At 36.6% G+C, this 25486-nt stretch overlaps 1 pseudogene; it reads right to left on the bottom strand.

Annotated features, from left to right (window-relative positions):
* Nucleotides 1-3041: 3041 nt before the first annotated feature.
* On the bottom strand, nt 3042-6260 carry LOC133795214 (proline transporter 1-like; annotated as a pseudogene).
* Nucleotides 6261-25486: the final 19226 nt, after the last annotated feature.

Below are 25486 nucleotides of genomic sequence, written 5' to 3'. Positions count from 1 at the left end.
TATACCTTCTTGTAGGAGATTGAATAATGGTTCTCTTAAGAGTTGACTTTTGGGACTGAAAGGTTATTGAGCTCAAATTCATAATTTAGTTATGAATTAACCTTCACTAGTAAAGTCAATGGTACTTACACTACTACAAAAAAAGTTTATTAGGACTAGCATTGTGAGTCCTAAAATATTTTTTAGGACTCGCTTTGCATGCCCTTAAAAGTTTTTTTTTAAAATGCAACTACAATTTTCATTTTGATATAGAAAAAATATATTCCTTTGAGTGTTCAAAATGTATTATATATGTTAGATTTCTAAAATTTCAAAAGAAAATACAACAAAATAATTTTTTATTAATTACTCAAAAATATAATTTCAATATTTAGTCTACTCGGCTGACAAAATCATATTACATGATAGTTTATACTACAATCAAATTCTATCATCACCAAATATTAAACAAGAAATGTATACAATGTTAGTAAAATATATTTTTTATTCTAAAAACTTCAACTGTCAATGTTGTCTAGTATTGCGCCAAAGAAATGCATCTCAATATAGACCTGCACATTATAAAAAAATTCTTTAATTATAAATATATAATAATTCAAACTTATAAATAAGTAGACACACACAACAATTATAAATATATATATATATATATAATAGATGCGAGAATTAAACTATCAGTATAGGTATTCTTATAGTCAAGGAGTAAACAATTTCTTGTTAGATAGTACTATTTCATAAAATGTTTTTTATCCAGTACATAGAGGTATTTCAAAACAGTAGCAAATTACACCAAAATCAACAACAAAATAGACTATAAATCTACCATATTAATCCATTCAACTTAGTTAACAAAATACACCAAAAATTTGTCACAAAATACACTAAAAAAACCAGTTGCAAAATACATAAAATATACCATTAAAGCAATAGCAAAATATACCATTAAAACTTTGGATCACAAGATCATGCTCCAATCTTTGACAGACCTTAGTTAGTCTCCATTGCACAATAGCAAACTAAATTTGTAACAAAATTTTAATAATTTTACTATTTAATTTTGTAATATAATTCGACACTTACTAAGTTTGGGGGCTCAACTTCCCCTAATTTTCTCTTTGTATTTTAAATTTGTAAACAAAATAGATATTAATATAAAATTGTATGAAAAATTGTTAAAAAAAAGTCTCATTTTTTTAATGCAATTAATCCCTTAAGAAAAAACTTTTAGCTCCATCAATTATTATTAATTAGCATGTATATCTTCTCGAAAAAAAATTGAAATTTTTTTTGTTAATTTGCCAAAACTTCCTGATAGCATTGATTTTATTATTATTATTATTAAGAAATGATAGAGTTGTATTATAATATATTTCTCTTTTTTCTCATATATTTGACTCATGTCAAAGCCACAAATCACATCTATCTTTCTCTATTTTGACAATATGATGAATCATTTTTTACTTTTTATTGATCCAACTTTATGGATGTCAATAATACACCTAGCCGACAATAAAAATAAAATAAAATAATAACTAAACAAAAAAAAAAATGCACACATCATCATCATCATTTGGCTTTTAACAATCAAATCAAAGTGAAAATGCATAATTAAGCTACGCAAATTGCATTCATGATCAAATAGTTTTGACTAAATTAAGCATTTTTTAAGAGACCATTTTGATCATAATCCACCTCTTAATCTCTAATTTTATTAAAACTTTAATGCCGGCTTATTATTTATTATGATGTTATGGTTCAAGTGGGAAGGAGCTTAAGTGATAAGACATTAGTACTACTTAATTACTTGATTAATTAAGAAAGAAACATCACTAATTTGAATCCTATCTTGGATGTATAGTGGGTTTCAACTAAACATAATTTTTTTAGCCTATTCTAGTAATTAAAAATTTATCTCAGATCTAAGTATGTATTTAAAATTTTATAATCAACTTAATTATTAATTAGATTGTCAAATGTTAAATATCTGGATCACAAATTTATCATTATGGCAGTCATCTTTTTTATATTTCCACACAAAACTAAGTATAAAAATATCTATAGAAAATCGGACAACATATCTCCTAATTTATTAGCCTTGCCATCTGTCACAATCAACACTAACATGTCAAATAAATCCAACAACACACATGCTTTCATCCATATATCACTGCAACACACAAATTTTTCAGAACCTACTTCACTAAGACATGCAAGTTCTCAATCTTCCGTTATCACCGCAGCACACATAATTCCCAGAACCTACTTCACTACAGATGAATATTTAAGATATTCAAACTCCACTAAAGTGTAATACTAAAGCAATTAGAGAATAAACACATACACATTCCTTCATTTGATCAAAGGGAAAACATAATTACCAAATCAATTACTAGTTCTATTGTTAAGAGACAAACTCAGAATAAGACATTATCCACTCTAAGTTTAAAAATAGATATCAAGAGCTACGTTAGATTTGAATAAATATTTTGATATAATGCCATGTAACTCATAAATCATGGATGATGAACTAGACTAGGGCTCAATTTTTATTGAAATGGTTTCAAAAATCCTTAATGGAAAAAATTGTCTAATAGAAAGCAACACCTCATTTATTTGAAAAACATTTCCCTGAACAACTTCTTAAAAATTAAAAAAAAAAAAAAAGAGAGAGATGAAAAGGTTAACATGAAAAGAGTACTAAATTATACGCATACCTGCTTCCATAGCTCTTCAACTTCCTTTATACAAATGCACATTTTTTCTCTATTAGATATTGCTATGGCCCAAAAGCTTATCCAGAAATACAATAAATAAAATTCAACTTAGTTGAGTTACAGAGACCATAAAAATATTTGACTTGCACGCGTAAATACAGCAGTATATTGTACCTCCTAGAGGTGCCAACTTTGTAATTTATGCTTACTATATACAATCATTGAATGGTATCTTCAATATTTGAAATAATTACGACAAAGAAGACAAGTGAACACATATACAATTATTATAGCAAAGAAGGACAAGTGAACACACATCATGGAGGGTCAATTCTTCCTTAAAGATGCAAGAAATAACATCATTTTTATAACAAATGTGTTAACGGTGAGGTAGCCACCTCTTACCACAATTCTGAATTACAAGTTTTTAATTGCTAATGCACTTCCTTTGATTCCAAATTTGGTACCAACATACTCATACATAGGACTCGCAAAGATCTACAAGCAAACCGAAGTTAATGTTAGCACAATTAGTGAAAAGAAGAAACTAAGAAGCTAGAGGGCTAAAAAAGAAATTTAGAGAATAAAATTACATGTAGGGCAATGACTGTTTGAAGAAAGGCAGATATGTTGGCTGCTGCTTTAACCCAAGCAGGACCATTAACGTTATTGAGCAAGTAGGTTGATGTTGAGGATCCATAGGCCCAATAGCCAATAAAAGTAACATCATACATGGGAAGAACTCCAGCTGTAAACTGAAAGTATAGAGCTTTCAACATGTTCCCTACAACAAGCTTCCTCACTATCGCCTGTTAGAACCACATAGTGAAAACATGAAGTAAGTTGGATGGTAATGACAGTGACAAAAAAAAATTACATAAGGACTTCGAGATGAAAGCTTGAATATTCTAGTTTTGCAAGTTGATGCCTGCACTTTGAATTTTGAAATGACGGGTGAGTGAAACGATCATCATCAAGTTTAAGAACTCTAAATTTTCTTTTAAGAAAGCAAAAACAAATTTAGGGAGCACAGTTTGCGCCTTTTTTCATAGAGAAAGTTCAATGCTCATGCATTCGAAGGCAGAACTTTTATAGAATTTTAGAAGAAAACAAAACCATTATAAGATTTCGGAACATGTTCTCTCATAACTTGTCTTAAATAAGTTCAGGCCTACTTGTATCTCTAGAAGCATTCCTTTATTAAATGCAAAAACAAGATTTGCAGCTGCTCCAATAAGATGGAAGCCCATATTTTATTTCCATAACTAGTATAGAAGATCAAAGTATGCTTACCATCTTGGAGCGAGAGCACAAATGCTGCAATGATATATACCAGGCTGAAAAAAGTTGAAAATGCCAACCAAACCCTCAGAGCTGACAAGTGTGGAATACCTATGGCAAACAATGCACATACAAACCCAGCTATAGCAATACAGTATGGGAGTTTCATTACTCCATCATCTCTGAAAAGAACATATACAACCTACATAGCAAACGCATGGACTAAAAATGTTCAGAACTAAAAAAACATGTCATGTATATGCTTGTAAGATTTGCAATGAGGATTCTATCAATATCAATGGGAAAAAAAATTCATGCTTATCATATTCCACAACACTTTTCTTGTTTAGACAGTCCTGTGATTGTCATATGAACAGATTATCATTGAAAAAAAAGAAAGAACTGTGAATTAAGTTTCTATTCTATAAACTTGAAAACTTTGCTCTTTAACATGAATGGCGGTCCTGTAATGTAAAACTTGAAGACAGTCTTGTAATGTAATTGTTGCAAAAATTAAAGTTACGCAAATATACGTAGTTGTGTCAAGTAGTAAATTCCGTAAGAACAGATAACGTCCCACAGAGACTATCTCCCAAATACCACTTATTGATTTTTGAATTCTATTTGGTTAATTAAAATTTAAGTGAATGATTAAAAATAAAAGAAATCCTATAAACTATGAACCAAACTTAAAAAACTGGAAACAAAACAATGAATCACTACTTAAGAATCAATAATAAAAACAACCTAGGAATTAATTTCATCAACTGTTCATTCTATTAATTTTAATAATCGAATCTAAATCTCTTGTTTCTATTCTTATAGCAGGTTAATTTACTCGATTCCTATTCTTTTTCAAGACATAAGATCTCAATCTATATGCAAGTTTTCTATATTTCTGTGATAAACTTAAACATATAAAAGTCATTAAACATGAAAACCTAATTACTACACAAGTCATATAGGTACTTTCGTCCAATATGCACCCTATGTCTATATAATGATAGCATATTCAACTCTCATCTTTCGAATTTTGAATCAAAAACATTAAATCAAGAAAATAGTGATAAATTATTTACTAGCATTAAACACACATCATATAGATTAGATAGAAAAGAAAGATCAATAGAAAATCATAATAAAATAAAATAGAAATCCCAATGACTACATTAATTCCTAGATAAAAGAAATTAGTTCATAAATGCCATGATGAAAATAAACTTCAAATAATTGTTCATAAAATTAACCTAAAGAATTCAGATGAAAAAGAAAACTAATTATAGCAGCCTCTTTTATCTAGGGTTTATAAAACTTCCAGTCCTCCTTTAATCGCAGAATAATGTCTGTTAAATAGCCCTCAAGTGTTCCCAAGTGAAAAGACCAAAACATCCTTCAAAAAGTCGTATGAAATCTGAAAATTGCGTCACCAGCGCTGTAGTGCTAAAGTCAAATTCATTCTTGCTTCAAAGTCCTTCATAGCGCTACGGCGCTCCCGTGGTAGCGCTATAGCGCTACTAACAACACCCAAAATTGCACCTTTCCATCCCGATTTTGTTCCACTTTCACTCCTTTTCACTATTTTTACCATTTTAGCATTAAAAACCTGAAACATGAAAAAACGAACAGAATTTTGAAATAAAATAGTCCTAAACTAACGAAAAACACCCTAAAAGCTAGACCATAAACGAGCCTAAAACTCGTTTATCAGTAATATTTAAAAAAAATTAAAAAGAAAAACATGCTGCTACCTTACCTGAACGACACCTCCAACGAGAACCACCGCCGCCGAGAGCCAGGACCGTGCCGCCGCCGCAACCTGATATGCTGGAGCCAAGAACCCCACGACGCCGGAGAACCAATCCCGAGAGTCCACGCTTGCTGCTCGCCTCACCTCCTCTGTCGCCGTTCACCACCACCGGCCTATCGAAATGCCCTAGTCCAAAATCCCCAAATGACTGAGTTTTTATTTTTGTGCACTGAAAAATCCCCCCCTCCCCAAATTTTCGAAAAAATGAAGTTTATGTGTAACGCCCTGGATAGCCAAGACCGCTACACTGTGTGTTTATAAAGTGCCAGACTTGCTAATCAAGTCATTTAACTAAAATCGTGTTGTAGAAGCTACAAAGGTACTAGGGTTAAAAATGTTTTGGTCTCAAAAGCCACACTTTTCATTAAGAAACATTATCTGGTTACACGGGATCCCAAAAATACAAGTTTAAAGATCGTTTACAAAAGTTTTAAGTCTTAGATACAATAACCAGTCATACTAAGGCAAAACAAGCAGTTAGATAATCCCTGTCCTGGTCCATTCCTCGATCGTGGTGATCGAACAGCTGGCCATGTACATTTCACCTCGGAGCTCTCCCCCTCAGGCTTGGTCCAGCTTGCCCTTGCCCTTACCTGCACCACGTAGCACCCGTGAGCCAAGGCCCAGCAAGAAAACACAACAACAACAGTGCATAAGCATTTATCAGTCAAGTCAATATCTCACATTGCATCACATAGCCTCAGTCAAATAACCATTCAGAATAGTCAAGCATTCCACATAATAAGCATATCAATTCATAACATGCACAGTTTATAAATGATAACCAAGGCTAGCGCTCACAGGCTGCTCCCTCCGTTATCCCAGTGTTCATGGCTCCTAGTGGCCAAATCGCGCTCTGTGCGCTAATAGTATGTACGACACTCTTAGGCCGCTTTTACATGTCTCATGGCGTGATACCAACATTGACACGATACAATTCTCGGGAGCTCTTAGTCCCGTCACAACATATAACCGAGTGCAGTTTTCTTACCTTTCAATTCAATAGCTTTGATCCCTCGACTCCTTGAGCACGATCACCCTCGAGCCCTAGCGCTCACCTAATCACAATCGTGAGTCAAAATCATTATCAATCCCCAAGTTCAAAACCTAGTCCCAGGGCCAATCCCGAGCCCCCGGGAAGTCCTAGTTCCACTAAACAAGGTGGTGGAACCAAACCCCAAACCTTAGGTCAAAAACCCTTGCAAATAACCCTAAAATCCCCTTCAGAAGGCAGGGTAGCGCTACAGCGCTCTTGGGAGGGCGCTACAGCGCTACAGACAGAAGCCAAATTCCCCTCAGCACTATAGCCTAGCACTACAGCACCCAAAGGGTAGCGCTGTAGCGCTAGTCACAGGCAGCCCAGCACCAACTTTTCTCTTCTGCGATTTTCTCGAACCAACTTCAACCAAACCTCTTCCAACTCTTACCCAAACTTAAAAACAACCTCATAACCACACTCCACTCATCCCAAGCACCCCAAACATCTAAAACCCAAACACATGCATCCACAAACTCAGAATTCACCATAGCCACTCCTAAGCTCTAAAACCCAGTAAAATCCAGCTGAACATCAAAGTTAGAGTTTAGAATTTATACCTTTGATAGGATTTCGACCACAAGCTGCCTCTAGACTCCTCTAGCTTGCTCCTCCTTAACCTTTGTCCTGAATTTCCCAAAGTCCCCATCAAACCCAGCTTACACACCACAGTTCAAAAACCAAAACCAGCAACTAGAGAGTTTACAGAACCTTACCTCAAGTGATGGCCTAACCTTGCTAAACCCTTGCCAAATCCTCAAGCTCAGCTCAGAAATCTTGTAGCTTAATTGACCTAGCTCCCCTCTAAGCCTTACTCCAAAAAGAATGAAGAACAGTGGTGGTGAAAGCACAAACCGACTTAGGGTAAACTCTCTCTGTTTTTTTCCCTCTTTCTTCTCCCTTCCTTTTCCTTCTTTTTCAGACTTCTTTGACATTCTACAAATTCCACTAACATAAAGCCTTAGTATAATTTAACTTCTATAAAGCAAATGACCATTATACCCTCCCTATTAATTCTAGTCCTTTAGTCCACTTAAGGGCATTTTAGTCATTTCACCCAATTCCCGCTAATTCCTCAAGTGTCCTTATTATTTCCCGCTCAGTTCCCGATACCTAATTAATCACCAATAATATTCCTCAACGTCATAATAGACTCCAGTATATCCGCTAAATTCCCATTTATACCCCTAAGCTCACCCCGAGCCGGGTATAAATCCCCACTATGACTTTTCCGCTACTTTGCTCACTAGGATCGTCTCGAGTCACAGATCACAGATATATCCACATGACAATGTGGTCTCGACAATTATCACATATATCAAAGCAGTTATGCCCATAATGGCCAAAATTACGATTATGCCCTTCTAACCTAATCAGGGCCTATATGCATACTAACACACATAATCATGCATCTCAAATACTCAAGTAATCACATAACATGTTTTAAATCATAATCATGCATCTAAATCATTAAAACCACACATAATTCCCACTATGCCCTCCAGGCACACTAATCAAGGCCCTTAAGCCTTATTAGCGAATTTGGGTCGTTACATTATGAGTGTCTCTTTTACTAACAATTTTAAGGACTTGCTTTGGGAGTCCTTAATACTCTTTTAGGACTCCCAAAGCAAGTCCTTAAATTTGTTAAGTAAATGAGCATAAAAAATACTCATTTTCTAGCCAAGATTTTTTTTAAGTGAGTCCTTAAAGAGTACTAAGGACTCCCAAATCAAGTCCTTAAAATTGTTAAGTAAAAGAGCATTTAAGAAACACTCATTTTTTAGCCCAGATTTTTTTAGGACTCGCATATTTTTTTAGGACACTCATTGCGAGTCCTAAATTGTATTTTTCAGGACTCTCAATGAGTGTCCTAAAAACTCCATAAATATTTTTAAGGACTTGCATTTATGTGCGAGTCCTAAAAAAGTGTCCTGTAAAGGGTATTTTGTAGTAGTGTTAAGGAAACAAGATATAATTAAAAGGGTAAAACGGTAATTTTATTCCCGGTTAATTATGAACCATTACTAGAGGGTTAATTTGTATGTAATGATTATATCAATGGACACTTTATTTTATAAAGTACTCAGTAAATGAAATGTCTATAATTACAAGAGTGCAGTCTCATATTTATAGTGGAGTAATCATGAGATTAATAAATTAAGATTATTTAATTAAATAGTTTAATTAATAATGTCATATTTATTAGAGCTTGGAATTATAGGTCCCCACAGCGGCTCCATCAACACTATTCAAGGCAAGAGTTGATATAAAAAGAAAATTGTTCTTCGGGCCAAATATGCAATTATGTGATAATAGTGATTAATTAATTAATTACAAATTAGTTGTGATTAACAAAATTGATTAATATTTAATTATTATGTAATTTTTGAAATTATATTTGTTATCCCCAAAATTTCGTTCAATGACGTGGCAATCAAAAGTGACACGCGAAAATGCATGGTAGCGAATGGCGCATTAATAGTCAATAAATGGGTTGACCAAGGAATGCAAAGGTTTGAAATTAATCTTCGGAGTTGTGATATTAATGGTCAAGAAATTGATTTATCTGGTCAGAAAGTAATTTGATCGACCATGTAAAATTTATGTCCGACCAGTAAGGTTCTTGACCGATCAGTAAAAAGTTATGTCCGACCGCTAAAGATTTTTGACTGACCAGTAAAATGTTCTGGCCGACCAGTGGAGTATTTTGGCCGACCAGTCATTTGTTTTGCTAGACCAGAAATGTTTCATGCTAACTAGAAAAATGTTATGCTAGACCAGAGATGTGCTAGAGGAGTGCTTTGCCTATGCCGACGAGAGGTGCTTGCCTGTGTCGACTGGTGAGTTGTCTTGGCCGATCAATCACTTCGGGGATGGATTTGGTTGGTCCACGGATCAGAATCTCAGAAGTTACCGTCTAGTGACTCTTCAGTAAAGCCTCAGTAACAGCTTCAACCCGAATCATTCTCAACTGCTGCGGGAATCTCTCAGATATCCCGGAATAATAGCTATATTATTGTAATTTAAATTTATTTATATTTTATTAATTAAAGTCTGTTGGAAGAACCAAGTGTTGGGGTTTTATGCCCTAATTAAAATCCAAATTCTTTGTAATCTCATTTTATTATCAATAAAAGAATAGAAATCATTTTTTGACTTGGTCAATCACTTTGCTCACATTTCATGATTATTTGTTTAATATAAACTTCTATTAAATCCCGAGCATATAGCTAATCTTATTTATAGTGACGTAATCACAGTGGAATATAAATATGATTATATGTTCAAAAATAAGTTAGTCCTAAGATTAGTCAGTGCACCGGATTTACACTGACTTGCCAATCTACGATATGATCTACTTACACATTACAGTGTTATGTTCTTTCCAGAACATTAGCAAAGTAAATAAGATTGGATGTATATGTTACATCGGACAGGACTGGTATTGACAGTTGATAAGATAAGTAAACATACTGTTATTATTTATTCTAGTCATATCATATAGTTGACCATAGGTCAATTCAATCTCAATTCTTAGTGGTTAGTATTCTAATTGATTGTATTATTTGAGTTCTTTGACTTGTTCGTTACCAGCTTACCCTACGGACTAGCCCATACTTACATCTTGGGAACTCGGTAGTACAATTGAGTGGGAGTGTTAATCATAGATATGAACATCTATAGCTTCTGATGAAGAAGTGAAATGATGGTTTCCTATTAGTTTAGTTCAAGGTGTTAAATGATAGAGATCTCATTTCAGTAATTAAATTAGTTTACTGAAATATCATTTACAAGAAACTAAGTGTTTTAAGGATAAAATACAATGAGGGGTAAAACGGTATTTTAGTCCTATCTCATTGTAGACCGTCTATAGAGGATTGAGTGACAATTATGGTTGTAACAATGGATAATTAATAGCGTATCTATATTTGTTATAGAGCGTTCTATGAATTCAAGAGTGCAATTCCAAGTCTATAGTGGAGTCACGAGGAATTAATAAGTTAGTAAATTTATTTGTTAGATTTATGATAACTTATTGGAGCTTGATTTCATAGGCCCATGGTCCCCATTGTTCCTTGGATAAAATCATCTAGATAGTCTCAATTAATTTATTTAATCATCAATTAGAATTATCAAAGTTGACCAGGTCAATTTTGGATAGTTTCACAGAGTTGTGTAATTTTGAGAAGAAAAGAGAAATTATGGTAGATTTATTAATTAAGATAAATTGGTATCTAAATTAATAAATAAGTTTAAATCAAGGTTCAAATTATAAATAATTAATTTGATAAAGGATTTAAATAATTATTTAATTAATTAAATCAATAGAAAATAGTACAAGTCTTGATTTTAAGTCCAATAGGCTTATAATCAAATGGGAAATTTCACGGGCCTATAGCCCATGATAATTTCGACCTAGGGCTTCAAAATGGCTATTATTTTATTGATTTTTTAATTAAATTAAATGGCCTAATTGAGTCTATTAAAGGAGTGCTTAGAGAGAAGATTTCATGAGACGACAGATAAGTCACAAGTCAGATTTTCTGATAGTTTTATATTCTCTCTAAACACAAGTCCTTTTCTAAGTCACTTTGTTATTTTCTCTTATTCTCTCTATATATATCTCATTGTTGAGAATTGCCCACACTAGTCTAGGTGGTTCTAAGGATACATTGGAAGATCGTGAAGAAAATAGAAGATCGGTTCAGTTTCTTGATAATACTCTGCGACAGAAAGGATACAAGAGTTAGAGAAACTGAAGGAAGGACTCTTAATTCCGCTGCGTATACTGTAAGTATTATATTATTTGTTTCTCTTTGAATTCAATTTTAGAAACATGTTTTAGGCTATCTCGTATTAATTTGTTTAATATTAGATATACATGAAAATAAATAAAGATCATGTATAAGCTTTTTCCAACACCAAGGACCCGGTCAAATGGAGATATCTGATGTACGATCCATGACCCTATAAATAAATGGCTCATGGCATCATTTAAGGGAATCTGATCTTTTTGGAGACGAAAAGAACTCTCTACTTTTTAGACTTTGGGACTGTTATTTGGGGCATTCTTGGGGCATTTTCTGAGAGAGCTTAGAGAGAGAAAGCTTATATCCTCTAGAGAGAGAAACTCTGTATTTTTCTACTTACACTTAAGAAACTCAGTTGGCTCAAGTTCATCTGATCTTAAGTGAAGGATCTATATATCACAACTCCAAGTGGATTAGGCTATTACCAATAAATTGGGGTTGAACCACTGTAAAATTATTAGTGTCGTATTTTCTCTAAAAGGTTTAATGTAGTTTTGACGTCTATTCGCCGTTGGCCAAAATCGTGGTCAACATTTTGGTGCTTTCATTGAGAGACTGAAGAGAAGAAAAACATGACTATCATATCAAGATGGCGCCCAAGAATACCAATGTGGCATCTAAAAAGTCAGGCACATTAAAAGAGCCTGCTAGATCAGAAGGTCTTGGATTGCAGAATCCAAAGACTGAGCCCAAGGTCTCTCTCGAGGAGACCACTCTAGAAGTTGAATAGCTCTAGGGAGCAATAGGCGCTTTCCAAGAGGAGATGATGCAATTCAATGCTCGGCAGGAGTCTTTTGCTAAAGAGATGGCTAGGCAGAGAGTTGCGTTAGAGCAACAAAGGCGCGATATGGAGGCCAGAAGTAAAGAGATGAGACAACGACATGAGGAAGTCGACTGGAGACATCGTGAAGCAGCACTTGCTCTAGAAGCGGCTACCCAATTGGCCCAAGCCAATGCTCAAGCCACGACACAAGCAGCCACCCAGGGAGCAAGAAATAATAATGATGGTTGGAGGACCACTGACATACCCAATTCTCGGGGACTGGACATAAGCAAGAGTAACCCTCCTGGTCGGGAAGATGAGGGGGTCCGATTCGGAACTGCCTTGATGCAAAAGGAGAACTCTGGAACCCCTTCCAGGAGCCATCGATCATAAACTTCTAGATCAGGGAGTCACCGATCGAGCAGTAAAAAGACTCCACCCAGGCAGGATCAGACTAGGACTCCTCGAGATAAGAGGACTTCACAGTTCAAAGATGGGCATGGTCGTGATGAGGCTGATAGTCATCACACTGACCAGTCAAAGGATAAAGAAGACAACAACCCACAAGGAGGAAAATATTGCCCGAGACGTACCGAAAAGCCTCCACTGCACCCCGCCCAGCAGCGTAGTGGGAGAGAGCAAGTCCTGCGTAGTAAGCCCTTTGAAAAATAAAAAAGTACGTTGTTCGATCGGGCAGGAGAGCATGCTTCCCGGAAGGATCTAAGGGACGCTATTGTAACGACCCAAATATGCTAATAAGGCTTAGGGCCTTGATTAGCGTGCCTGGAGGGCAATATGTGAATTATTGTTTAATATGTGGATTTGTGTGAATATGTGATTAGTGATGCATGTTTAGGTGAATTAAATATGCATGTGGGCCCCGTCTAGCTATTAGGGCATGATTGTAATTTTAGCCCGTTGAGGGTATAAACATGATAATTGTGATATACTTGTGATATATTTGTGTTGCACGATCCAAGATAGTCCTACGGAGCGGTTAGCTAGAAAGTCACAATGGGGTCGAAAATCTGAGGCGAGTCGAGGGGTATCTCGGGTGTTAGTCATTTTTGGGGTTATCGGGTTACGAAAATAAATATTCGGAGATGAGGTTAGAATGCCTAGGAGGGAATATTGGGGAAATTTACCATTTTTCCCTTGGGGACGTTTTTGGTACCCCGAGCCTTGACGTAACCGTATAGACTTAAGTTACATAAAACAAACCACAAAACCATTTGGAACTCTCTAAACTGACCCACACCCTCTCCCTCACTCTGTTTCCCTTATTCTCTTGGAAGCTTAGTGACATCTTGGAGGTTATACTTGTGAAAACCAATTGGAGGCTAGGAGCTTGGGGCTTAGGAGATAAACTCAGAGACTCAATTCAGCAAAGGGTAAGTTTTAAATTATAAGGATTGTGTTTGGAATTTCTGCTGGTATGTAAGAGTTTTGCATGTTGGAGAGATGAAGATTCAACTTTAAGTTTGATGGGGCTTTGAACTAGAATTCTGGTTAGGTTTTGTTGCTGAATCTATAGTATAACCTCTGTGATAATTAGTTTGGATTGATGGCTTGATTCTAGGGATAATTGGACTGGTTTTTGAGGTGAAAATGGTGAGTTTTTCTGGGCTCGAGGGGTCGGGCCGTGGCGCTGTTCTTGTTGAGTCGATGCCCCTTAGAACTTGGGGCGCCTGGAATTGAAGGCACGTCGCGGCGCCCTTCAGGAAAGGTAGCGGCGCGTGTGGGCTATTTTGAGGCAGGGCCTCGGGTTGAGCTGGGAGCCGCGGCATGAGTCCCTAGGGCTGCGACGCTTATTGCATTTTTGGGTTTTTAAGAGGTTTTAGGCTTAGGAATTCAATAGTTAAGGCTCGGGATGGATTTTATCACCCGAATTGATAGAATTCAATGTCTCAGAGATTAGAATTAAGACTCGAAGTTATTTAATGGATTGGAGCTTGATGGATGAATATTGTTAATGCGTTGTGACTAAGATTTCAGCGAGGCTCAGATTAGGGGACTATGCTTGAGACATCGGTGCTTGGAAGGCTCGGGACACAGGTAAGAAAACTACTGTTCCCATAGAGCTTGTGTTGTAGGGCTCGACCCTATATGATTGAGTTGCAGAGCTCGGCCCTATATGACTGTGTTGCAGGGTGTGGCCCTTTGATTGAATTTATATGCGTTTAAATATATGTTTAGTTATACTATGTGTGTATATAAATGATGGAACAGCGATGGCCGGGAACGGCAAAGGCCAGGAACGGCAAGGGGCCGGGAGCAACGTTTAGCACGTGGTGGAACACCCTGGATAGCCAAGACCGCTACACTGTGTACTTATAAATGTGCAAGACTTGCTAACCAAGTCATTAATTTGAAAACATGTCATTAAACATGTATGAGCTAGGGTTAAAAAGGTTTTGGTCTCAAAAGACTCATTTTATATAATTAAACTGTTATATACACGGGATCCCAAAAGAAACAGAGTTAAAAGTTGATTTATAGACTTCCAAAAGGAAACATAAACAAAGGTTAGCCATACTAAGGCAAAATAGACATTCTCTGGGTTTTGCGTCCCTGCCTAAACCTCAACCGTGGCGGCTGAGCAGCTGGCTATGTACATTCCACTCGCAGAGCTCTCCAGTCAGGGCTGATCAAGCTTACCCTTGCCTTTACCTGCACCACGTAGCACCCGTGAGCCAATGCCCAACAAGAAAACATGAAATGCAACACAATCAATTATATCAGACAATAAAATTCACCAAACATGAACTCTCATCAAATAATCCACATTAATACCACTCAGCATACATTCAGAGGTATGGATGCAATCAAACACTTATAACATTTATATCACATAATAATCAGGGTCGACAACTTAGGTCGCACCCTCTGTTTATCCCACTGACTCCGGTCCGCTTAAACCGAGCTCAGTGCATATTAAGCTTTCCTCGGCTACCAGTGGCCAAGCCGCACCCTGTGCGCTAGTGTAACCCTTGGCACCCTTAGGCCGTTGGTTCACTAAATAGCTTGCATGGCATAATACCATCTTTTCAAGCATTCACATTAGGGAACCCTTAGTCCCGTCACATATATTCAACCAGGTGCAGTTTTCTTACCTTTAGTCTTTACGGTTATTGTTTATGAGCAACACTCCTCAAGCACGATCCTTTCCCGAGCCTAAGATTTTATCACCTAGTCACAACCAATGTACAGAGTTCCATTAATACTCAAATATAGGTTTCCAGTTACAAAACTAACTTCCGAGAATCCGATTTCCACCAAGCACGGTGGTGAAATCAATCCCGAGCATACTAGACCACATTCCCATGCCTAAAATCCCCAAAAGTTTAAGTGCACAACTAAGGGCTGCGACCCTTGAAGCTTAGCCGCGACCCTAGCCTCAAAACAGAACCAAGGGCCACCTTGGGCAAAGACACGCGCCGCGACCCTTGCAATGGGCGCCGCGGCGCTTACCCCTGGCCGAGCCTCCTTGGCTCATCTTCATCCTAGAGCCGCAGCGCTCTAGAACAGAGCCGCGGCCCTTCCCTTCGAGCCCAGAATTCCCACCATTTCTAGGCTTGAAATCTTAGCCAAAACCACTCTTAAGCTCCCTACTTCAACACCCAACAATCCCAACACTTTTAGCATGACTTAAACAACATAATTCCACATAAAACCCAACCTAACATACACTAGAATTCTCTTTTCAATTTCTGAAACTCAAGAGCTATAAACACTTAAACCAGCCATTCAAACCCAAATTAAAACTTCTAAATCATGAATTGAGACTTACCTCTTCTGCTGGACTACTTCACCAAGCCAAAACCAAACTAATTCCTAAGCTTTCCTCCTTAATTCTGTCTTTAAACATCAAAACCATATTTACCTCAAAACCCAACCAAAACCCAGAATTTCTAACCACAGAAAAGGAAATTAAGTGCTTACCTTAGCCCTGATTTAGTTCTTGATTAATTCTTGAGCTAAGCCTCCAAATCCCCACCTCAATTCTCATAAATTCCCAGTTTGATTCACTAAATTCTCAATGGTTTCCTCTTTGTGTTTCCTTGAATGAGAGAGTAAAGAGAAGGGCTGAGAAAGATTCGGTCTAATATTTCTGTCTACTGATTTCCTTAAGTTTGTCTTACTTGTTAAGTTAACCCAAGGCTTGGGGTGCCGAAACCGTCCCCGAGGGCAAAATGGTAAAATCCCCCAATATTCCCGCCTAGACTTCCTAACCTCAAATATATCTCCATATATTTATTTTCATAACCCGATTGTATAAATAGCTACCCAATACCTAAAATACCCTTGACTTATCCAAAGTCAGTTGTTAAGCCCTGTTGTGACTTTTCCCCGCTAACTAGCCCTATGATCGTCTTGAGTTGTGCTCTGCAGATCCACCCACATAATAATGTGGTTCTCACATATATCACATATGTATATCATATTATCATCAATTATCATATTAACACCAACACAATTATACAAACATTATTAATCATATAATTATGCATTTAATCAATAAAATCATTCAATTCACATTTAACCCAATAATGCCCTCCTGGCACACTAACCAAGGCCCTTAAGCCTCATTAGTGAATTTGGGGTCGTTACACGCGGAGTGCGAGTTGCCAGAGTGAGACCCTAAGGGATACCTGGGATATCCCTACGGTATAGAGCGCGAACCCAGGGCCTGGTAAAGCGCCTGGGACGGCATGGCCGTATGTGTATAGCCTGATGATGGCTTGATTTTATGTTAAGTGTTTGGTATGCATATATTATCTGCTTGTGAGGATTCTCTTGCTGGACTTCGGCTCACGGGTGCTCTATGGTGCAGGTAAAGGCAAGGGGAAAGTCGATCAACCTTGAGTATGGTGAGCGTGATGAGCGACGCGTACATGTCTGGTCTGCCTGGCTGTCACGGCCAGGGGTGTTTATGGGAGATGATTGTACTAAACTTGAATTTTGTCGTTTAGTCGACTTTGGTTATATTTTGAGTTGTAAATATTTCTAAAAAATGTTTTTGGGATCCCAAATGTTAAACGGTTTATAATTTTCAATGAAAGATTTATTTTCAAATTTATGACTCTGATTATGATTTAATTACACTTTTGTCCTAAAACCTCGATTAGCAGGTTAATTGCACATTTTAAACTAACTTAGTAACGGCTCTAAGGCAGTAGGGCATTACAGTTATCACCAACAAGAGGACGACTGTCCCGGTCAAAGGGAAAAATCTGAACCGCCCTGCCAGTCAAGTAGAAATACTTGACGACAGTGCACCTGATGGTAATGCCCGACCAGGCGGTAAAGACGTTGGAACTTCGTCAGTTGCACCAGCCATCCAAGCCCAACTTGACGTGCTAACGGCTACAGTGAAATGTTTATCAAAATGACCTTCCGGAATGGATGTTGTAGACCACATGAGTGGCAGTCCATTTTGTGCTCGGATTAGAGTAGCCCAGCCGCCGGAAAAATATAAAGCACCGGTGCTGCCAATATATACAGAAAAGGCAGATCCCATTAAAGATGTTGGGAAATTCGAGGACCAGATGGAACTGCTTGGGGTAAGTGACGATTATCGGTGTAGAGTTTTCCCGACGACATTGTCGGATACTGCCTAGGAATGGTATAGACAGTTTAAGCCGAACTCCATTACCTCTTGGGAAGCATTCAGGAAGGAGTTTTGTAAACAATTTAGTGTTGCTCGGACTCCACCAGTTTATGCCAACCACTTGGCTAATATCAAACAAGGGAAGGATGGATCTCTGAAGAATTATATACAAAGATTCACGAGAGAAGCCAATAGAGCAACTGTTGTCAGAGACGAGGGGAAGATGGTTGCCATATCCTCTGGAATCACTTATCGGAGCCCTTTGTGGGATAGTATACATAGAAATCCAATTTCAACACTTCAACAATTTCTTGACCAAGCAGACAAGTATATGAAATTGGATGATGCAATCAAGAAATAGGAGAATAGCATAAACAATCCGGGCGGATCAGCAAACCCGCCTAAGAATAGTGGAAACGGTTGGAATAGTGGAAAGAAACGTGGGAATAACAGGTCTGACCACCATGAAGAAAAGAAGGCTAAGTCGAGTTCAAACGAAAGGCCAACCAAGTTTGAGCCTCAGTTCACTAATTACACCACTCTCTCGACCAGCCGGGCGAAAATATATCTTGCTAGTCATGAAGAGGTTCCCTACAAGAAACCTCCACCCATCAAGAAAGAGATGAGTAAGAGAGACATGAATAAGTTTTGTCGTTTCCATGGAGATTATGGTCACGACATGAATGAATGCAATCACCTCAAAGACGAGATAAAATTTCTTCTCCGGTCGGGCCAGTTGAAAAAGTACCGGGCAGAGACACCCCAAGGAGAAGGAGGCAGCAGCAATCCTGGGTTCAAACGACAAAGATCTCCACCCTTGCAACCCGGGCCTATGGACTTTACCTTAGACACTATATGTGGAGGTCCACACTTGGCTGAGGATAGCAACAAAGCAAGGGAGAGGTATGCCCAGACACTTCAACATGAGCGGGAGTGCTAGGATCATATTTGGTGAACGGAGCCTGATCAGGAACCACTGGAATGGCGAGCATCTGAGGATATATTATCACTAAAATACCGCTTTCAGAGTGGTAGCTTAATTTCAAGTTGTTTAACTTGTTATTTGAGTTTGGTTTATGAGCTGGTTATTTGCTAACCAGTCATTTATTTATTTTTGAACATTTTTTGTTGTTTAAGACTCGTTATTAGACACGCTTTGTCCTTTTTTTACGAGTAATAAAAGAGATTACGCGCAGCGTGGTCGATTCTTGCTAAAAATGTGCATGTGTGCTAATTATCCAAATAGTGTTCAACTGGTCGGTAAAATCGAATAGTGTTCAACTGGTCGGTACGTTCAAGCAGTGTTCAATTGCTCGAATATTTTCAATATATTCTATGTGTTTCACGAGCAATTAACTGCTCGAATAGATTCGGTCAAGTAGCAAGTGACCAAGGATCTTTTAACCCTCGATCACTTGGGGGGCACATGGGGTATATTGGAATATAATTTAACATAGGCAATAAGAGCACGAGTTAAGATATCTATTTTTAGGCTGACTTGTAAATTTTCGAAGTAAAAAAAGGCCATTAAGCTAACTTGTTTGACAAAGCGTAAGTAACTTGGAATTTTTTTTAAAAAAAATTTCAAGTTAGAAGCAGATATTCATGTGACAATAAACATTATGCTCATAAAATGTTAAAGCAATAAGAGTGTGAGAAAGTATACTTAGTAGGGACTTATGAAATATCTAGAATTTCTAACTTAGAAAACTAAGTACTCATGCGAAAATATAAGGCATACATCAGAGTGATTTTACTATTCACAAAAAACTTATAATGTTTTAAGTCTAAAAAAGACTTAGAATGTTTCGAGTTAGTAAAGAAAAGTAAAGTATAAATTCCAACAGCTCGGCTGTACGAGAAAAATATCAAAGTTGCTAAACAACAATTGTCTTCACAAGAAAAAAGAGTAAACTACTGGCCAGGTACAAAGTTTAGTTGACCAGGTGCAAAGTTTTCCTGGTCAGGAGAGCAGATACAACTTCCCTGGTCAGCTAAGCATATATCACTGGTCGAGTAGGAAACTCTGTTGTTGAGCATGACTAACAACGATGAGTCCCTGGAGTGAACCAAACAAACATGAACAAATGAATGCAAAGTAAAAATATTTACTACACAGTGAAAAAATTTATTTGAGAAGAGAAATCAATTTTCCCCAAGATTGATTGAGAGAAATCAATCTCTCAAAATAATTTTGAGAGATTCGAACAAGGTGTTTTAATAGTGTTCGGAGGGATAAGTTTTAGGCATATGCTTAAGTAGCTATGCCATATGCCCGAGCGGCTGTGTCGCATGTCCGAGGCTGCATGTCCGAATGACTCGATAGACATGCCGAGGAGCTACTGGCGCGCGCGCATCTGAGGAGCTCCGTGTCCGAGCAGCTGCGTGTGTTCGAGCAGCTGAGTGCCCGTCCGAGCGGCTGGGTGGTGTCTGAGTGTTGGGGTGTATGTCCGAGGAGCTGCTGGCTGGCCATCCGAGGAGCTCCATGTCCGAACGGCTACGTGTGTCCGAGTAGCAGAGTGCGCATCCGAGCGGTTGCATGTGTTCGAGCGGCTGGGTGGTGTCCGAGTGTTGGGGTGCATGTCCGAGGAGCTGCTGGTTGGCCATCCGAGGAGCTCCGTGTCCGAGCGGTTTGAGGAGGACATCACAAGTCTTCTTTCAGAAGAGATTGTATGCCGTAGAGCTGGGCACATCCGAGGCTGCATGTCCGATAGGCTAGGGACTGAGGAGGCAAAACACCCAAGGAGCTACTTGGATTCGAGGGCCAAAAGGAGTTTAGTTGGCTAGGTATTTGCTTGGTGGTCTGATTGGTTTAGTGGAATCCGAGCAGTTAAAACCTCAAAAGAGGATGGCTAAAATGAAAAGTTCAATTGTGGGTTTACTTCAAAAGTGAAAGTTACTGACCGGATAGAACTTGGGGGGAAAATGTTATCCCCAAAATTTCGTTCAATGACGGGCAATCAAAAGTGACACACGACACTGCATGGTAGTGAATGGCACATTAATAATCAATAAATGGGTTGGCCAAGGAGTGCAAGGGTTTGAAATTAATCTTCGGAGTTGTGATATTAATGGTCAAGAAATTGATTTATTTGGTCAAAAAGTAATTTGACCGACCAGGTAAAATTTATGTCCGACCAGTAAGGTTCTAGCCGACCAGTGGATTTTTGACTGACTAGTAAAATGTTCTAGCCGACCAGTGGATTATTTTGGCCGACCAGTCATTTGTTTTATTCGACCAGTATAGTGTTTTGCTAGACCAAAAATGTGTCATGCTAACTAGAAATATGTCATGCTAGACCAGAGATGTGCTAGAGGAGTGCTTTGCCTATGCTGACGAGAGGTGCTTGCCTGTGTCAACCGGTGAATTGTCTTGGTCGATCAGTCACTTCGGGGATGGATTTGGTTGGTCCACAGATCAGAATCTTAGAAGTTACCATCTAGTGACTCTTCAGTAAAGCCTTAGTAACAGCTTCAACCCGAATCATTCTCAACTGCCACGGGAATCTCTCAGATATCCCGGAATAATAGCTATATTATTGTAATTTAAATTTATTTATATTTTATTAATTAAAGTCTATTGGAAGAACCAAGGACCCAGTCAAAGGGAGATATCTGATGTGCGATCCATGAGCCTATAAATAAATGACTCATGACATCATTTAAGGGGATCTGATCTTTTTGGAGACGAAAAGAACTCTCTAGTTTTTAGACTTTGGGACTGTTACTTGGGGCATTCTTAGGGCATTTTCTGAGAGAGCTTAGAGAGAGAAAGCTTGTATCCTCTAGAGAGAGAAACTTTGTATTTTTCTACTTATACTTAAGAAACTCAGTTGACTCTAGTTCATCTGATCTTAAGTATAGGATCTATATATCACAACTCCAAGTGGATTAGGCTATTACCAATAAATTGGGGTTGAACCACTATAAAATTATTAGTGTCGTATTTTCTCTTGAAGGTTTACTATAGTTTTGACGCTATTCGTCGTTGACCAAAATCGTGGTCAACAATATTAAATAATTAAATTTATTTTCGAAATTATATTAAATAATTAATTAATTATAATAAATTAAATATTTAATTTCAAAATTATTATTTAATTTAAATTGGGTTTAATTAATTAAATATCTTTATTTGAGTGGGAGATAATAATCTGCTAAGTTTAAATTAGATTTGAATTTAAAAGATTGATATTTATTCAAATAATTAATTATATTTGATAATTAGTTAAAAAGATAATTAATTCAAATTTGAATTAATTATCAAGTTGTTGGATTTTATCTGATAAGGTAGTTTGAATAAATAATTATGGAAAAATCAAATATGCCTATGGTACACGACACACATTTTTTAGGGATAGATTTTTCAATTTTATTTATTTAATTAATTAATGAATGGAAAATTCAAAAGTTAGTTTTTGGATATTTTCATTAATGAGATTATTGACGCGGTTCTTCGGCAACAAATAATTAAGAGAAGAAGAGAAATAGATTAGTACTAAAGATAGAACCGTCACAGATATGAAATCTTTTGGAAAGAACTAGGTGACTCAAGACACGCTTTTAAGTGGTTCGAAGGTTAAAATCCATCTACTCCACTAGTCAATATTATTGATCTTCTCTGGGTATTTGGTTTACAAAGTATATAGTTCTCCAAAAACTATTTTTTCCAACCCCTATCAACTCCCAGAGTCTCCCTATTTATAGGAGAAGGCACTTGGAAGTTGGTAGGGAGGTCATCCCGTGACCTTACCATTTGTCATATCAAATCTGTGACATTCATGATTAATTCCTAAACCTAACACACAAGTGTGGTCTAATCAGTATGGAAGGAGATAATGGGCCGCACGGCCCAACCCGTTCGTGGGTGTCTGAATACGCACGTTCCTGCTGCGTGTCCGAGAAGTCAGGGGGATATCGGGCACGTGATGGCAGGAATATGCACGTTTATCTTGCGTGTTGACTTCCCATAGGGTCGGAGCTTCCTGAGAAGCTCGCGACCTGAGCAGTTCGTATCCCGAGCTGCTCCCGTCCGTGGCCTTCGGATGTCACTCTCAGCTCCTGGGCAACAAATGCGAGCTGGAAACAGGACCCCCTCGAGCTGACAAGGGTCCGTCCTGGAAATAGAACCTCCGGCCTGCGGGAGCCTCGGACTAAACCTGATTAGTCCGAGGCTCGTCCTGCTAAACAGCCCGTGGGAAAACCAGGGCGTACAGAGATAATTAATTAATTAAAAGATAAATTGTAAATTGGTTACAAATTTATTTTTTAACATTAAAATATTTTTCTTTTTAAGTTAGACTTATCAGAAAATAAGAAGACACTCTGTTATTCGCTCTAAAGAAAAGAACGATACTAATCTGTCTCTCATTGAAAAAAGACAAAGAACCAATCTCAAGGCTATTCTCTTGATCTCATGTGTTGAGTACATCAAATAGAATCGGAAATCAACTATCATTTATTCTCTAAGTGCCCACACACTTCTTGGGGTGTAGAGAACGTTGTGAAAGATCTTGGTGTGAGTACCTAGGAGCAGCTTAGATAAGAAGTTCGTTTAAATTACGAAAAGATAGCAATGACACTTGATAGACATCAAGAGGTATTTTTTTATTCTTTTCTTGCTTATGATTAATGTATTTATATTAATGGATCTGCATATTTAAAAGTAGTTTAAATATGTTACAAAATTTTTGTTGTACACTGGGCCAACCCACCACCATTCTGCTGTGTATTAGGAAACTCGTTCCTAACAGGAAACCCCATCCCGTTGACCCCGAACCTAGAAAGCCCCACAATCTCATCGATCCCGAACCCAGAAAAACTTGCTCCCATCATCATGTTTTTCGCAGCCCCTTGACGACACCGACATCTAGTCAAATTTGCAGATTTGACGACGACATCCCGCACAAGCCCTAGAATCGAAGATGATATGCCTTTGTGTTTAATGCGAAGATTAACAATTTTTTTTTTGGGTTTGGGGTCCAACTGGGTTTGAGGTCCGACATGGTTTTGGCTTTGGGTATTCGGGCAGCAGAATAAGAAGGAGAGGAAATCAATGGGAAGAAGAATTTTTTTTCTAGGTTTAAGGTTTGATGGGGGTTTTGGTCTGGGTATTTGAGAAGAAGAAGAGGAGGAGGAAGTCGATGGGAAGAATAATTTTTTTTTCTTTTTGGGTTTGAGGTCCGAAGGGGGTTTGGGTATGGGTATTCGAGAAGAAGAAGAAGAAATTGAGAAAGTTGATGGGAAGAAGAAGAAGAAGAACAACGACAAGGAGGAAGAAGAAGAGAAAAAAAATAAAAAAATTATTTTATTTTTATATTTTATTTTATTATAATTATTTTTTATTAATTTTGTAATGAATTTAATTTTATATTGTTTTAAACTAATCAGATTTTTTAAATTATTTTAAAAAATATTTAATAATTTTCAACTAATTTGAAATTGACACTTAACTATTAAAGTCAAATTTAACTGAGATCTAATGGTAGGGATCTTTCACTGCACCAAATGTGTAACAGTAGATATTTTTGCCACTAAAAAAATTACATAGGCATTTAAGTGCAACAAAACAAACTAGACATGCATTAATACCGCAAATAAATTTCCTATTTACTTATAAATTTAAGTGTTTGATAATAAATTAAACACTCTAAACTGTGAAAAAATAGTTTTATTTATTTTTATTTTGCATGTTATTTTTTTTTAAATATAATGAAAGATGTGATTTTTATTCTGAGGTTAGTTGATCAACCATAATAAAAATAACAAGTAATTACTAACTAGTATAACCCCAAATAATATAGGCTATTGTTCCTCCAAATTATATAATCAACTTAAACATAACATTACAAATTATGTAATTTAAATTATAGGGTTTTTTCGCCTCATTTTTTATATTTTGTAACACTTAAGTCCAAAAATTGATTTTGTATCAATTAAATCCTTAATATTTTCAAATCGCATCATTTAGATCCTTAAATATTATTTTTATTTTTTTTTCTTTTAAAATACATAAAAAATTATAAAATAAATAGTGAATCAATTTTAAAATTTTGAACACTTAATTTATGACAATAACAAATATGATATTGAAAAAAAATTCATAGCATTTTTTAAAATGTTTTATATTTTTATAAATTAAATCAATGTTTAGTTAAAAAAAAATATTCTTACCTATATTGTTATTTTTTTAATTAATACTATTAATCTCCATTATCTCGATAATATTAATTTTTTATTATTTCTATATTTGCATCTTTTATTTAAATAATGCAACTAATAAGTGAACATTATATATAAAATTATTTATGTGCATATATATGATTAGTTATAAGTTGTATTATAAAAGAATTTACAAAATAAAAATAAATGTGTCCATGATATCATATTAATTTTGGAATAGTTGAATTATTAATATTAAAATAACAATTTCATTTATTTCACATTATTGAAAAGTAAAA

This window comes from Humulus lupulus, chromosome 8, assembly GCF_963169125.1.
Source record: "Humulus lupulus chromosome 8, drHumLupu1.1, whole genome shotgun sequence".
NCBI lineage: Eukaryota > Viridiplantae > Streptophyta > Magnoliopsida > Rosales > Cannabaceae > Humulus > Humulus lupulus.
Note: the sequence above shows the minus strand (reverse complement) of the source record. Positions and strands in the feature narration are given on the sequence as shown.